The following is a 13,064-nucleotide window of genomic DNA, read 5'->3' as shown; positions in this document are numbered from 1 at the left end:
TACCAACACTCAGACCCTCACACTTGCCAAGTGAGTTCTTATGGCATCTGAGAAAACCCTCCAGCTCCAGGTGGGAAGAATTCACTGTGCTGGACCTGAAAACCACAGCTGCTGTGAACACTGAAGGGTCCAGGGAGTGCAGGGTGGGACATCAGCCCATCGTCTGCCATACCAACCCCACCCATGACCCCTTTGCCAAGTCACCTAACTAAGGTAATAAAAGGGGCCTTTTGAAATGTAACTCAAGGAAGGCATGAGGTTGAGACTTAGCCTAACAGAGAAGATGAGAAATTCACTATGCCAGCAGGATATTACTCTTTGCAGAGGTTTGAGAAGTCTGATTGAGTTATAGATAAAAACGTTTCTCAGCCCCACGCTCTGTTATTGAAATGTGGGCCAGAATTAGGGGAAGGAGTAGGGAGAGGTAGAGATGGTATCACAATGTTCTTCTGCCCTTGGATTCTTTGTTGTAGAAAGGTGGGAAGGGACATAGCCAACCCCTGGTCAGGTCATCTTACTACATTGTTCCTCTGTGACTGAGCTCTATATTAAAATAGAAAGCCCAATGACTTGACCTTTCTCTTCTTGCATGTATCTGTACCATCATTGTTCCTCAACAATTACTGACCATGCACCATATGCTAGGTAGGACCTGGGGAAACAGTTTGCCTTAAAGGTGAGCAATGAACCTTAGACTGAGCCAACAAATGGCTGGCTATAGGACTGTGACCATGCAGTCTCAAAACAAGAATGGACGTAAGATGAACCAGCAGGCGAAGACTACTCCCACTCCACTCCCTCTCCACTCTCAGCCGTTTCTCCAAAGGTAAAGGGTGGAAGAAAAGCAAGGTGTTCTGGGGAAAGAATAAAACTGAGCGGGCTAGAAGAGACTGGCAGCGCTTAAAGCTGAGCTAAAGCTTGGTAGAGTTGTGGGCACCATGAACAATCTCCAACTACACAGTGTTAAGTCTCCCTTCTATTGTATTATAGAGGCAGAATTGTGAGGGTACATCCATGCCTCCTGAATCTGCAGCCTGGAGGGAGAGGAAACAGCCAAAGAATAAAAATCCAGGTGACCTAGGGGTAAACTCTTAGGAAGAGTGATCCCCGTGTTGGCCAAAGGGAAAGAACTGAACAACTGAACGCCTGTAATCTTGGGTCTTCTCTGGATGACATCACCTTTGGTGGCTTTGCCCCTCACACATTTCTGGGATTCTTCTTGTGTCTGGAAAAAAAAAAAAGACCCCATGGATAACAACACATGGGGAAGAAGCATGCATATTTACAAAGTTTTACATGCTGGGAAACAGGAAAGGGGAATCACGGGCATTTAGGACTCCTGAACAGTGGACTTGTTTTAAAAGTGGAAGATTATGCCAGGACTAAGTTCCATGGTTTGAGTTGGAGACATTTTGCTTATTGTCACACTCTCACACCCATGACTGGGATGGCACCACTCGCTGCTCTAGGACATACTCCTCTCCTTCCTTAAGCTTCTGGTTGAAGCCCCCTTCTGGCTCACCTTTCTTTCTCCAGGGAGCAGCCCTGCCCATTTGCTCAGGTATTGACTTTGCAGCTTTTCCAGCCTCAGTTTAGGCTCACGGTGTCTGTTCCCTCTAGTTTTCCAAGCTCTCTGCCTGTCTTCATGAAGAAACTCAAATCTCAGCTCTGAAATTTTCTTTAATGAGCCAGCAAAATGAGACAGGAATGTGGGAACTGTGTGTTGGTAAAGAGCAAATTCATTGTTGCTTCTCTCCACTCATTGTCCTTCAGAACTGAAGAACAGTCTCTACCCTCCCTGCAAGTTCTTTTGAGGTCTCTATATTATTATTTTTAATGTTTATTTTTGAGAGAGAGTGAGAGAGCACAAGTCGGGGAGGCGCAGAGAGAGAGGGAGACACAGAATCTGAAGCAGGCTCCAGGCTCCAAGCTGTGAGCACAGAGTCCAATGTGGGGCTCAAACCCACGAACTGTGGGATCATGACCTGAGCCAAAGTCAGACACTTAACCAAATGAGCCACCCTGGTGCCCCTATATTATTATTTTTTTAATATTCTTTCTGGTTTGTGCATCCCACATGGGAGATGCCCATTTTTATAACTACAGGGAACAAATTTCAGGGCTCTTCCTCAAGCAGCTGACTAGCCTGCTTATGTACTGGCTGCATGTTGTACAGATATCATGAAGTATAGCTGAAAGGAGTAGCTGAAAGGTCACCCTCAGAAGCACTTACTTAGGGAATTTAGAAGGAGCTAGCAGCCAAAATATGCCAGAGAGGTCAGCAACCAATTCCAATAAAGTAGCTAACAATCCTAAGTGTCCAAAGTGCCTCTAAGCCTAAGCTCTCTGTATTGAATCATTGGACCTTCACACATCCCAGAGAAGGTCCATCCTGTTGTTTGCTTCTAATTATGAAGAAATGGAGATATATACCACTAATTTGCTCAAAGTCAACTGGTAAGCAGTAGGAACAAGATCTGACCCAGGCACCCTGGCTCCAGAGCCCATGCTCATAATCCTTGCCTTTCTACCTTGGAAGGGTCTCAAGCTCCCTGTCCCTACAAAGCCTTGCCAAGAATAAGAGCATTCTCAGATCTTCTAGAAAAATAAATTGTTCCTTCTAAGGGCCAGTCTTACACACACCAGGTCAGGTTAGCCCTTACACACTTATAATCTGTACATGTGTTAGAGACCTACTCTCCTGGCCAAGTGTGCCTTATTTTTCTTGGGATGATATAAAGTATGTATGATTATTAAGGACACTGTACAGATAAGGCACCATACTCAGGCTCTGTATGACAGTACAGCCTGGTCCAAGCACTACTTTCCTGCAGTAAGAACTTTTGAAGCAGAACAAGGGTCAGTTTCCCAGATGTCTCCAGAGCCACCAACAAGCCCTTAAACCACAGTAGGGCTCATTGTACATCATGCCTCTATCCTACCTTGTACCAAAAGGATTTAAAACTAAAAAAGAATGAAATCTTGCCATTTGCAGCAATGTGGATAGAATCAGAGGGTATCATGCTAAGTGAAATATGCCAGTGAGAAAAAGACAGGTATCACATGTTTTCATTCATATGTGGAATTTGAAAAACTTAACAGAAGACCATAGGGGAAGGGAAGGAAAAATAAGTTACAAGAGGGACGCAAACCATAAGAGACTCTTAGATACAGAGAACAAACTGAGGGTTGATGGGGAGTAGGGGGTTGGAGGGGTGGGGAAAATGGGAGATGGGCATTAAGATGGGCCCTTTTTGGGATGAGCACTGGGTATGGTCTGTAAGTGATGAGTCACAGGAATCTACTCCCTAAGCCAAGACTACATTGTATACGCTATATGTTAGCCAACGTGACAATAACTTATTTTTAAAAAATAACAAAATAAAAATACTTTGCCATTAAAAAATTAAAAACAGACCATGCGTGAAGTCAATTTATTCTCCGGGGATAGTAACATAGGAAGGAGCTGAGGGACTAATAGACTCCATTCTTCTCCCCACTAAGATCTCCTGCCAGGGCTTCCTACTGGACAAATCCAGTCAGATGCCAGAGGGTGAGTGTCACCTCCATAGAGCAGCCTTCTGAGGCCCAGAGCAAGGTGGAGAAGATGGAAAAGGGGGTTTGGTGGTGCAAAAAGAAGGTATCCCCCAGCCAAAGCAAAAACTCTCATTTCTTTCTTATGGTCAGTATTACATTAACATGGACTTCTCCAGTCAACCAAACCTCAAGGGGGAAAAAAATAATATATTTGATCTTGACAAAGGGAGCTACAGCACTCTATCCTCTTCCCCAAGGAGGGAACTAGAATTAGAAGGGGAAAGTGTGTACTCTTCTCTCTGAAGAAAGATTATTAAGATAATTAAGTTACTCTTGTCCCAATTCTGTATTACCTCATGTCCACAATTCATTATCCATAGTTCCAAAATCCAAACCACATCTGGAAACTACGGGTTTTTTTTTTTCATACTTTGTCAGCAAAACACAACCCACTGACATGAACTCTTTATAACCATTATTCCTCTTAGCAGGAATGTCTGTTTTCTTGCAGGACAATTGTTTGATTACTAAAGACTTCCCTAGATCCTGTATTATGTAACATACCCATAAACTTTTATATACACATACAGTGTATATAATTTATATATAGTCTATGACTTCAAAACTCTGAAACATTTCTAAATTCCAAAATCTGTCTGGCCCCTGGGTCTTCAGATGAAAGATCCTGGACTTGTGTTCTCATTTACTTTAGCTCCATAATATTCTTTGGAAAAGAGAGAGGGAATTTTATATTCTTCATTTATAATTAATAGACTTTCCTTACTTGGACTTTGATATAAAGTTCTTTTAACTCAAAATTAGTTTATCTCCCTGCCCTTTTTGAATGTTACATAAAACTTTGGAAGACAGTAGATTATGGTACAGAATCATAGCAGGAGGGAGAGGAGAAGCTAGAGGGATGCTCAGAGAATTTACTGAATAGACTGAGGACTGTTAGTCAACATCAAGGGCACTAATGAAGTTCGTACTTAACAGCACAGATTCTAGAGTCAGACTCCCTGAGTACAAATCTCAGCTTCACCCCTTACCTGTCATGTGCCCTTGGGCTTGCCACTCAACCTCTTTGTGCTTCATCTTCTATTTTAATAATATAGCCAAATCCTATTAAAATGATTTTTCACAATCACCATCATGTGAAGTGTTTCCTTGGCCATGTGGGGATACCAGAGAATTTAAGTAATATACCCAAGGTCAGGGAGTGAACTTGAGGCAAGTGAGGACTGCCAGTCAGATCTCCTCCCCAATGTCAAGCTAGGGTTCTTTCCAATTTGTCACCTGCCTCATTCACAGAGGCTTGCCCCTGCCTGACCCCTGCAGGAGGGGAACATGTCACACAGTGTTCTTGGCCAGCCAATTCTCAAGCAGGAAAAACGTCTGAGATATTTCCAGAAATGTTAGCTTTTGATACTCTTTGTTTTACATCTCCACCCTGATGATTTAACAAATAGCAATTACATAATCCAGACAGTGCAACTTGACTTTGCTTGCAGAGGGATCAGGCCTGAATAAGTGGATTTGATTGTCTTAGGGGAATTAGAGGCTATTTTCTAGTTTAAAGGAGGAACGAAGAGCAAGTTGCTTTTCTTCTAAATGCATGGGCCTTAACACAGCAAACTTTAACTCCACAGGTGTGAGTAAAATAAAGTCAGGTGTAAGATCATCTTTTGCCTCCCTAGGCCTGGTGGGAAGGAAAGGAGAGTCAAAGGAGTAGATGTCCAGACCTCTCTCTCTCATCCTGCTCTCTGCTCCCCTACTGTGCTTTCCATAGATGGAAACAGATTGGAAGCCTGAGGGCAAGGGAGGCCATGGAATCAACCTCTTAGAACAGAGAGTGGGACAGAGAGAAGTGAAAAATGATCCCAAGCAAGAGTGGGCAAATGGACAACAAGCAACCCAGAATTCCACCAACCCAGATATCAAAGGGCATCCCTTTCCTGTAATGGGGACAGGCAATCTTTAAAGAAATAATAAATTATAGGAAGAATTCACACACTGTTTGAATTATCCATAACTGTGTAACAAGTTACCTCAAATATAGTGGCTTAAAACAATGAATATCCATTATCTCACACAGTTTTGAGGGTCAGGAATCTGGCCGTGGCCAACTGGGCAGCTCTGGCTTAGGTATCATGACAGTGCAGTCATTTGAAGCTTCTCCTGGGATTGGGGGGGCCTGTCTTCAGGATGGCTCCCTCACAGGGCTGTTGGCTGGAGGCCTTAGTTCCTCATGGTTATCAGAGGTATGTTTCAGTTGCGGGTCACATGGGCTGTTCAGAACATGGCAACTGGCTTCTCTGAGAGTGAGTGAGTCAAGAGAGAAAGCAAGGAGGGAACCACATTGTCTTTGATTACCCTAAGAAGGCTCATACCATCACTTTTGCCACATTCCCTTTGCTAGAGTTTTAAGTTCAGCCCACAGTTAAGGGGTAGGGAACTAGCCTCCGTCTTTTGAAGTGTGGAGTATTTAAGAATTTATGGGCCTATTTAAAATCACCATACACTCAGATGGAAGATAGAAGGAGATTAGAGGAGAATAGGGATTAGGGACCATGTACAGAAGATCTGGGAAGATCTCAGAAGAAAGCTCTCGATGCCCTCCCAGCCCTCCTCTTCCCCCACACCCCAGAGGTCTCAGGCTCCCTAGGAGTTGGGGCCCTGCCAGGATCCATCATTCTTGGCGATCCCTGTGCCTTCTCAATCTTCCCAACTCATTATTATACCTACTCCATTTCCTTTAATTGCTCTTGGTTACCCATTCTTGGAAAATAGTTAAACTAAATTGACCTGAGGTATTCATGGCTTATAATGGACCTACAAATCCCTTACAAGGTCTACCTCATTCTAATAAACACTCCCCTGGAGGCTTAATAAACCTAAAGGAATCAATCCCTACAATGTGTTTCATGTGGGGAAAGGATGGTTTCAGTGACACTAGTAAGACGCTCCTTGCTCCCAAACAATATTATAACAGAGCACTTGCTTACATGTTACGTGACTTAATTATCCCAACAAAAATGAAGACAAGTTTATGATCACTAAGTGACAAGGAACCTAAACCAGCAGAGAGAAAGTGACCAGATGGCAGAGGTTAAACATGAAGCATGGAGTTGATTCTCAGCATGGGGCTCCTGCCTTGAACCTGTTCTGTTAGGACCCCTGAAGGCGTCATCCTGCCACTATCCCCTTAGCAAGACACGTAGCCCATTCTAGGAGCCCAGGGAAATAAGGGAGTTGGCATGAGTTTATTTTACTTTCAATGGTCTAGGGAAGATGATGTGACCACAGAGCAATTATAAAGCACTACCAGGATGACTCTGGGTCTGCAAAAGATGAGGGAGTATATATTAAGGCAGCAATTCTGAGACTTCTTGCCAGGAACTACTTAAACTCTTAAAAAGTATCAAAGACCCCAAAGAATTTTTACTTATATATGTTATACCTCTTCAATATATATTCACCATGTCAATTTATTTAATTTATATTTATCATTAGAAATTAAAACAAAAATTTTAAATATTTAACTCATTTAAAATCAGTAATATGTATTATAGACTAGTATAACGTTTTTAATAAAATCATTTTCAAAAACGTTAGGGAGAAAAGTGGCATGGTGTTGCATTTTTGTAAACCTCTTTAATGTTGGGCTTAGCAGAATGCAGGATTCTCCTGTTCTTGTATTCAATCTGATTTGAAATCACAATCAGATAGGGTATAGAAATGCAAATGGAATGAATGGAAATGGCAGATAATATCTTAGTAGTATTATGAAAATAGCTGACCTCAGAAATCCATACTTTGAGAACCATTGAATTAAAGAGTTCTTACTGGGGCTCCTGGGTGGCTCAGTCGGTTAGGCGTCCGACTTGGGCTCAGGTCATGATCTCATGGCTTGTGAGTTCGAGCCCCACGTTGGGCTCTGTGCTGACAGCTCAGAGCCTGGAGCCTCTTCAGATTCTGTGTCTTTCTCTCTCTCTCTGCCCCTCTGTGTCTCTCTGTATCTCAAAAATAAATAAACATTTAAAAAATTTTAAGTTATTACAAATTCTTCTTTTTTTTAATTTTTTTTAATGTGTATTTATTTTTGAGAGAGACAGAGACAGAATGTGAGTGGGTTGGGACAGAGAGAGAGGGAGGCACAGAATCTGAAACAGGCTCCAGGCTCTGAGCTGTTAGCACAGAGCCCGACGCGGGGCTCGAACTCACGAGCTGCGAGATCATGACCTGAGCTGAAGTTGGACGCTCAACCAACTGAGCCACCCAGGCGCCCCCAGATTCTTCTCTTCTTAATTTTGTTGATGGCAGGCTCTAAACAAGACAGTGCTGGAGTCAGCACTTCATGGCTCTGGGACTATGACATGTGCAGACACATAAAGCCACCATGGCTGTCTTCAGTATACAACGGAAGTGACAGGGATGAATAAAGGGAAGAGTTGTCAGGAGGAATGGAAAAGCCTGGATGATACATTAGGGCACAAGGGAATTTTGTTCCTTGGTAAGATTTTTACTGTTCTCTGTGGGATGGATAAACTTCTTTTCCCTTTGAAATTAGATGTGGCCACATGACTTGCTTGAAGCAGAGTGACGTGTGGCATTTCCAGGCAGAAGCTCTAATGGTAGGAGTGTTCCCTTTACCACCCTCTTTCCCTCTTGGTAATCACCAGTGTTATGTGTGAATATTATCTGCCCCATAAGCCTAGAGCCAAGGGTGAGGACGGTACTGATGAGGAACAATCTCCAGCTAGCCCTTGCCGGACATGTAGCGCAAATGAGGAACATTTGTGGTTTTCAGCTACTGAGATGTTTGGGTTGTTTGTTATAACAGCACAATCTAGCCCATCATGACTGATACAGCTACTTCACTTGAAAGGCAAGTCAAAGATATGGAATGTACCATTTAGTGCTAATTTATTGGGAGTTTTCTGTGCATTAAACACTATGCCAGGTACTATGATTACGGCTGATTTAAATTTGGCACCAGCCGTCAAAGGGCTCATAGTGCAGAAGGGATGTAAGTAAACTATGCCACTCCACCGTAATTGCCACTGTTAACAAAGGTGAATCTAGGGTACTTTGGTAAAGAGAAGTCCTTGAATCCTGAATAAGTCATGGAATCAGCAAGAAGCAGCATACTTAGCTGGAATTTATGAAGGAACATTTAACCAAAGAGACCATTTGTTAGATATGTGTAGGGTTAAAGTGGCCAACAGAGATGTTGAGCATCCATGACCATCAACAATAAAGCCAGGCCTCCACCACCAAGCCTGAAGGAACAAGGGTTAGAAATGATGTTACTGGGCCTGGTGAGAGCTGGACTCATGGCATAGGGGCTGTATGACGCCAGCCAGAAAGACAGCAAATAGGAATAAATACTCTGACCTCTCTCCTTATGCTCTTCAACCTGCCTGTACCTCCTACAGATACTTCTGGAAACCAGAGACAAGGGTATGTGGGTGATGCTATCAAAGCAGTAGGTAGAGAACAGTCTCCTAGTAGTCAGAGCAGCATGGGGAGTGTCAGGGAGTGCGTCTGGAGAAGCAAATGGAGAATATCCTGAACAAGAACTCCCCCCCCCAAAGAAGTGTAACAATCATTTAGACAACATTTTCTCAAACTTTAATTTCATTGCTTAATTAAAATGTCTATAGCAAAGCGGGTCCATAGCTACTGATGGGATAGGGGAGGGATTTGAAGGAGTATAGAGGGCTGGATACTTGAGACTCCTTTTATGAGACAGGCAATGGACATATGGCCAAGAAATCCCATCTTGGATTTTTTGTTAAATAAAACTTATTTTTTCTGTGAACCTAAAACTGCTCTTAAATAAACAGGAAGGTATAGAGATTTTCCACATACTTCCTGCTCCCTCATATGCAAGCCTTCTCCATAATCAGCATCCTCCAGCAGAGTGGTACACTTGTTACAACTGATGAACCTGACACATAATCACCCAAAGTCTATAGTTTACAACATGATTCATTCTAATGTATAATGACGTGTATCCATCATTATAACACCATGCAGAATAGTTTCACTGGCCTAAACATCTTCTGCACTCTGCCTTTTCATTCCTCCTGCCCCTAACCCCTGGCACACTGATCTCTTTACTGTCTCCATAATTTTGTCTTTTCCAGAAAGTCATGTAGTTGGAATCACACAGTGTGTTGCCTTTTCAGATTGGCTTCTTTCACTAGGGTAATAGGCATTTAAGTTTCCTCCATGTCTTTTCATGGTTTGATAGCTCATTTCTTTTTTGTGCTGAATAATATGCCGTTCTCTGGATGTACCACAGTTTATTTATCAATTCATCTCCTGAGGGACTTATTGGTTGCTTCCGTGTTTTGTCTTGCATCTCTATGGGGGGCTGGGGGGGTGGAAGACAGGTGGGGAGAGAGGAGGAGAGGAGCTGGGAAGAAGTATCGCCCAGCCAGGCAGAGAGCTGATCACTAGAGGTAAATTGTAAATGGATGTTGCATCTTATTTTTCAAACTTAGCCTAAAAAGTCATGTGGCATCACTTCTGCCATATAGGTTGTAAGACCATTACAAACCTACCCAGATGCAAGCAGAGAATTAATTCCACTTCCTGATGAGCAAAGCAAAGTTCTAGAATGACACTGAGCAACACAGCAGCCACTAGTCACACGTGGCTGTTTACACTTAAATTAATGAAAACTAAAATTAGAAATGAAGTTCTACCCACATTTCAAGTTCTCAATAGCCATGTGAGGACCTGAAATGTTTCCATCATTACAGAAGGTCCTATTGGACAGCACTGCTGTGGACAAACATGTGAGACAGGAGATGTTATCATAGCTATCTTTCAAAGATACAATCTGCCATTGGACAGCACTTGGACAAACCAAATCGTATTTGGGAAGACAAACTAAAAATTGCACAATGACTCACATGATGTACACAAAGGTTGGCAGTAACTGCTGCTGTTTACCTGGAAGAGGGGATAACTTGAGTTAAGGCTCTCAAATGAGAGGGTAGATGCATAGCCCCAGGGGCTAAAAATAGGGCCAATAGGAAGATATCTCCAGAAGGGTGATTTCAAAACATGTATTCTCCATCTTTCTAGTGTCACGGGTCTCTTTAAGCACATGATGAAAGCCACCTCTCCCTAGAAAAATATGCATATGTACCATATGATACACTCAAGTTCAGAGGTCCCTCCCAAATCCATCCATGCACTCTCCAGATCAGAGCCATACTCTAGGCTGTGAGCTCCTGGAGGTATTTCCTTATCCACAGTGAGTAGCAGTGTGTGTGGCCTGGATGACACTTCATCACAGTATATCGACAGAAAGAGGCACATTTCTGCTCAATACAAGTAAGAATTTTAATGGGCAAAGAGGCTCTTAAGGGAAATAGGCAAAGTCAGGAAATCACAAAGTTTCCCAGCAGAAGTATCCATGTAGATTGCTGATTATGTAGAGAAGACTTCAGTGTGCAGGCTAAACTGAATAAGCCATAAGATCTTGCACAGTGCTGGAGTTCCAAGGTTCTATAAAGAGTGACCAGGCCCAAGCACAGGAACAGTCATCTACAATTTGGATGAAGAGGGCAAAATCCAGAAAAGTTTCATGCAACTGGTGGCAGTTCAGATGGGCTGAAAGAGTAGGATTACTGTATGAGGACACAAGATGATATTTCGTGGCTCACTTAAAAGATTTAAAATCCTTCAATTTAATTACCTCTAGCCAACTGCTAAACACTTCTCTGCCTGTCCTACCAGCCTTCTCTCTCCACTTGTCTTCTGTCCCTCACTCCCTCCCCCGCCCCAAGAAGGACCCACAATGAAACACTCATATGCATTATCCAGGTGACTTCTACATGTCCTTCTAAGAAGGAGGCAGAGGGAAATTTAAGGCAGAAGAGAAACAGGCCATGGCATGGAAGCAGAGTCACAGAGAGGATGCTATGCTGCTGGCTTTGAAGATAAAGAAATGGACTATGAGCCAAGAAATACTGGTCTAGATGCTGGAAAAGACAAAGGGAACAGATTCATTCCTAGAGCCTCCATAGGGAGAGTGACTGGCATCTAGAACTATAAGAGAATAGATTTTGCTTTAAGCTACCAAGTATGTGGTAGTTTGTCAAAGCAGTCATAAGAAACTAATAAAGCTGGGGACAGAGCTGATTAAGAGCTAACACATAGAATCTCTGCTTCCTCCAAATTCTGAGGACTTGCTACTGGATCAAGTTCATTATGTCAGATGACCTCTTGCCCAAGGTTGAGTCCTCGCCTGGAAGTTCTTCAGGCCTCATACAGGTAGAGGGTGGGGGAAGTGTCATCCTCACCTCCACACCCAGTTCCCCTGACAAAGACACACATCAAATTTAGTAGGGGACAGAACTTGAATAGTCCTCTGTGGGCCTCAGGCCCTTTGCAAAATAGACTTCTATCAGGTCTCTTTCAAACACACCCAGACACCCCCTCAGCCCTGCAATGTATTGTCTGAATTCTGAATAACATACGAAACTCACCCTGAGCCTGAGGCTAAAATCATCCCAGCTTTTCTGATAGTCTTGATGCATTTGTGCAAATCAGTAACAGTCAATTCTTCAAGACCAGGAGACTAAGACCCTCATTTTCTAATATATACTTGGCAGCTAGAATGTTCCAGTCGCTGTTTGATTCTTCTAATTCCACAGCCATGGGGTTTTGGATACAACAGATAGGCTAGTTTGAACATAATCATTCTCAGTATATATGTTCATTGTTGAGTGTGTTACCATGCAAAATCTTTTAAGACTATAGCTCTTTTTTTTTAATTTTTTTTTCAACATTTATTTATTTTTGGGACAGAGAGAGACAGAGCATGAACGGGGGAGGGGCAGAGAAAGAGGGAGACACAGAATCGGAAACAGGCTCCAGGCTCTGAGCCATCAGCCCAGAGCCGGACGCGGGGCTCAAACTCCCGGACCGCGAGATCGTGACCTGGCTGAAGTCGGACGCTTAACCGACTGCGCCACCCAGGCGCCCCTAGCTCTTTGTTTTTTGAGAGAGAAAGAGGTTCCCCCACAACTCACCCCATTCCTGATGTACATTGTATCTTGACTTTCAGAATGAGACTGTGCTGGGCTCAAACCCCAGTTTTTCCACCTATCAACTGTGTGCCTTTGGGAAAATTAACCTCTCTAAGCCTCACTTTCCTCAGTTGCAAAATCCACATTCTATTAATTGCAGGATTATTGTAAGTATTAAATGATGCCTGGAATAGTGCATGGTGTGTAAGGAAGCATTCCAAAATTGATATCCGCTCATTCTATGACTTCTTCCCATATACTCCTTTTTTTTTTTTTTTTTAAACAGAGAGGCCAAGATTGTTAATGTCGTTTGGGGGCACAACTGGAAAAGTGTATCTTTAAAGAGAGCAGACCAGCCTTCAACCAGGGCCTAGACTACCTTCAAGGGACTGAGATAAGTCATAAATCATAAATGTGCAGGGTCAGATCTTGTTTTTATATAAAATATTATTTTGTTCATCATGGAATTTTTTT

This window comes from Lynx canadensis, chromosome B2 (genome assembly GCF_007474595.2).
Source record: "Lynx canadensis isolate LIC74 chromosome B2, mLynCan4.pri.v2, whole genome shotgun sequence".
Classification (NCBI taxonomy): Eukaryota; Metazoa; Chordata; class Mammalia; order Carnivora; family Felidae; genus Lynx; species Lynx canadensis.
The sequence above is the reverse complement of the archived record's forward strand: the minus strand, read 5'-3'. Positions refer to the sequence as shown.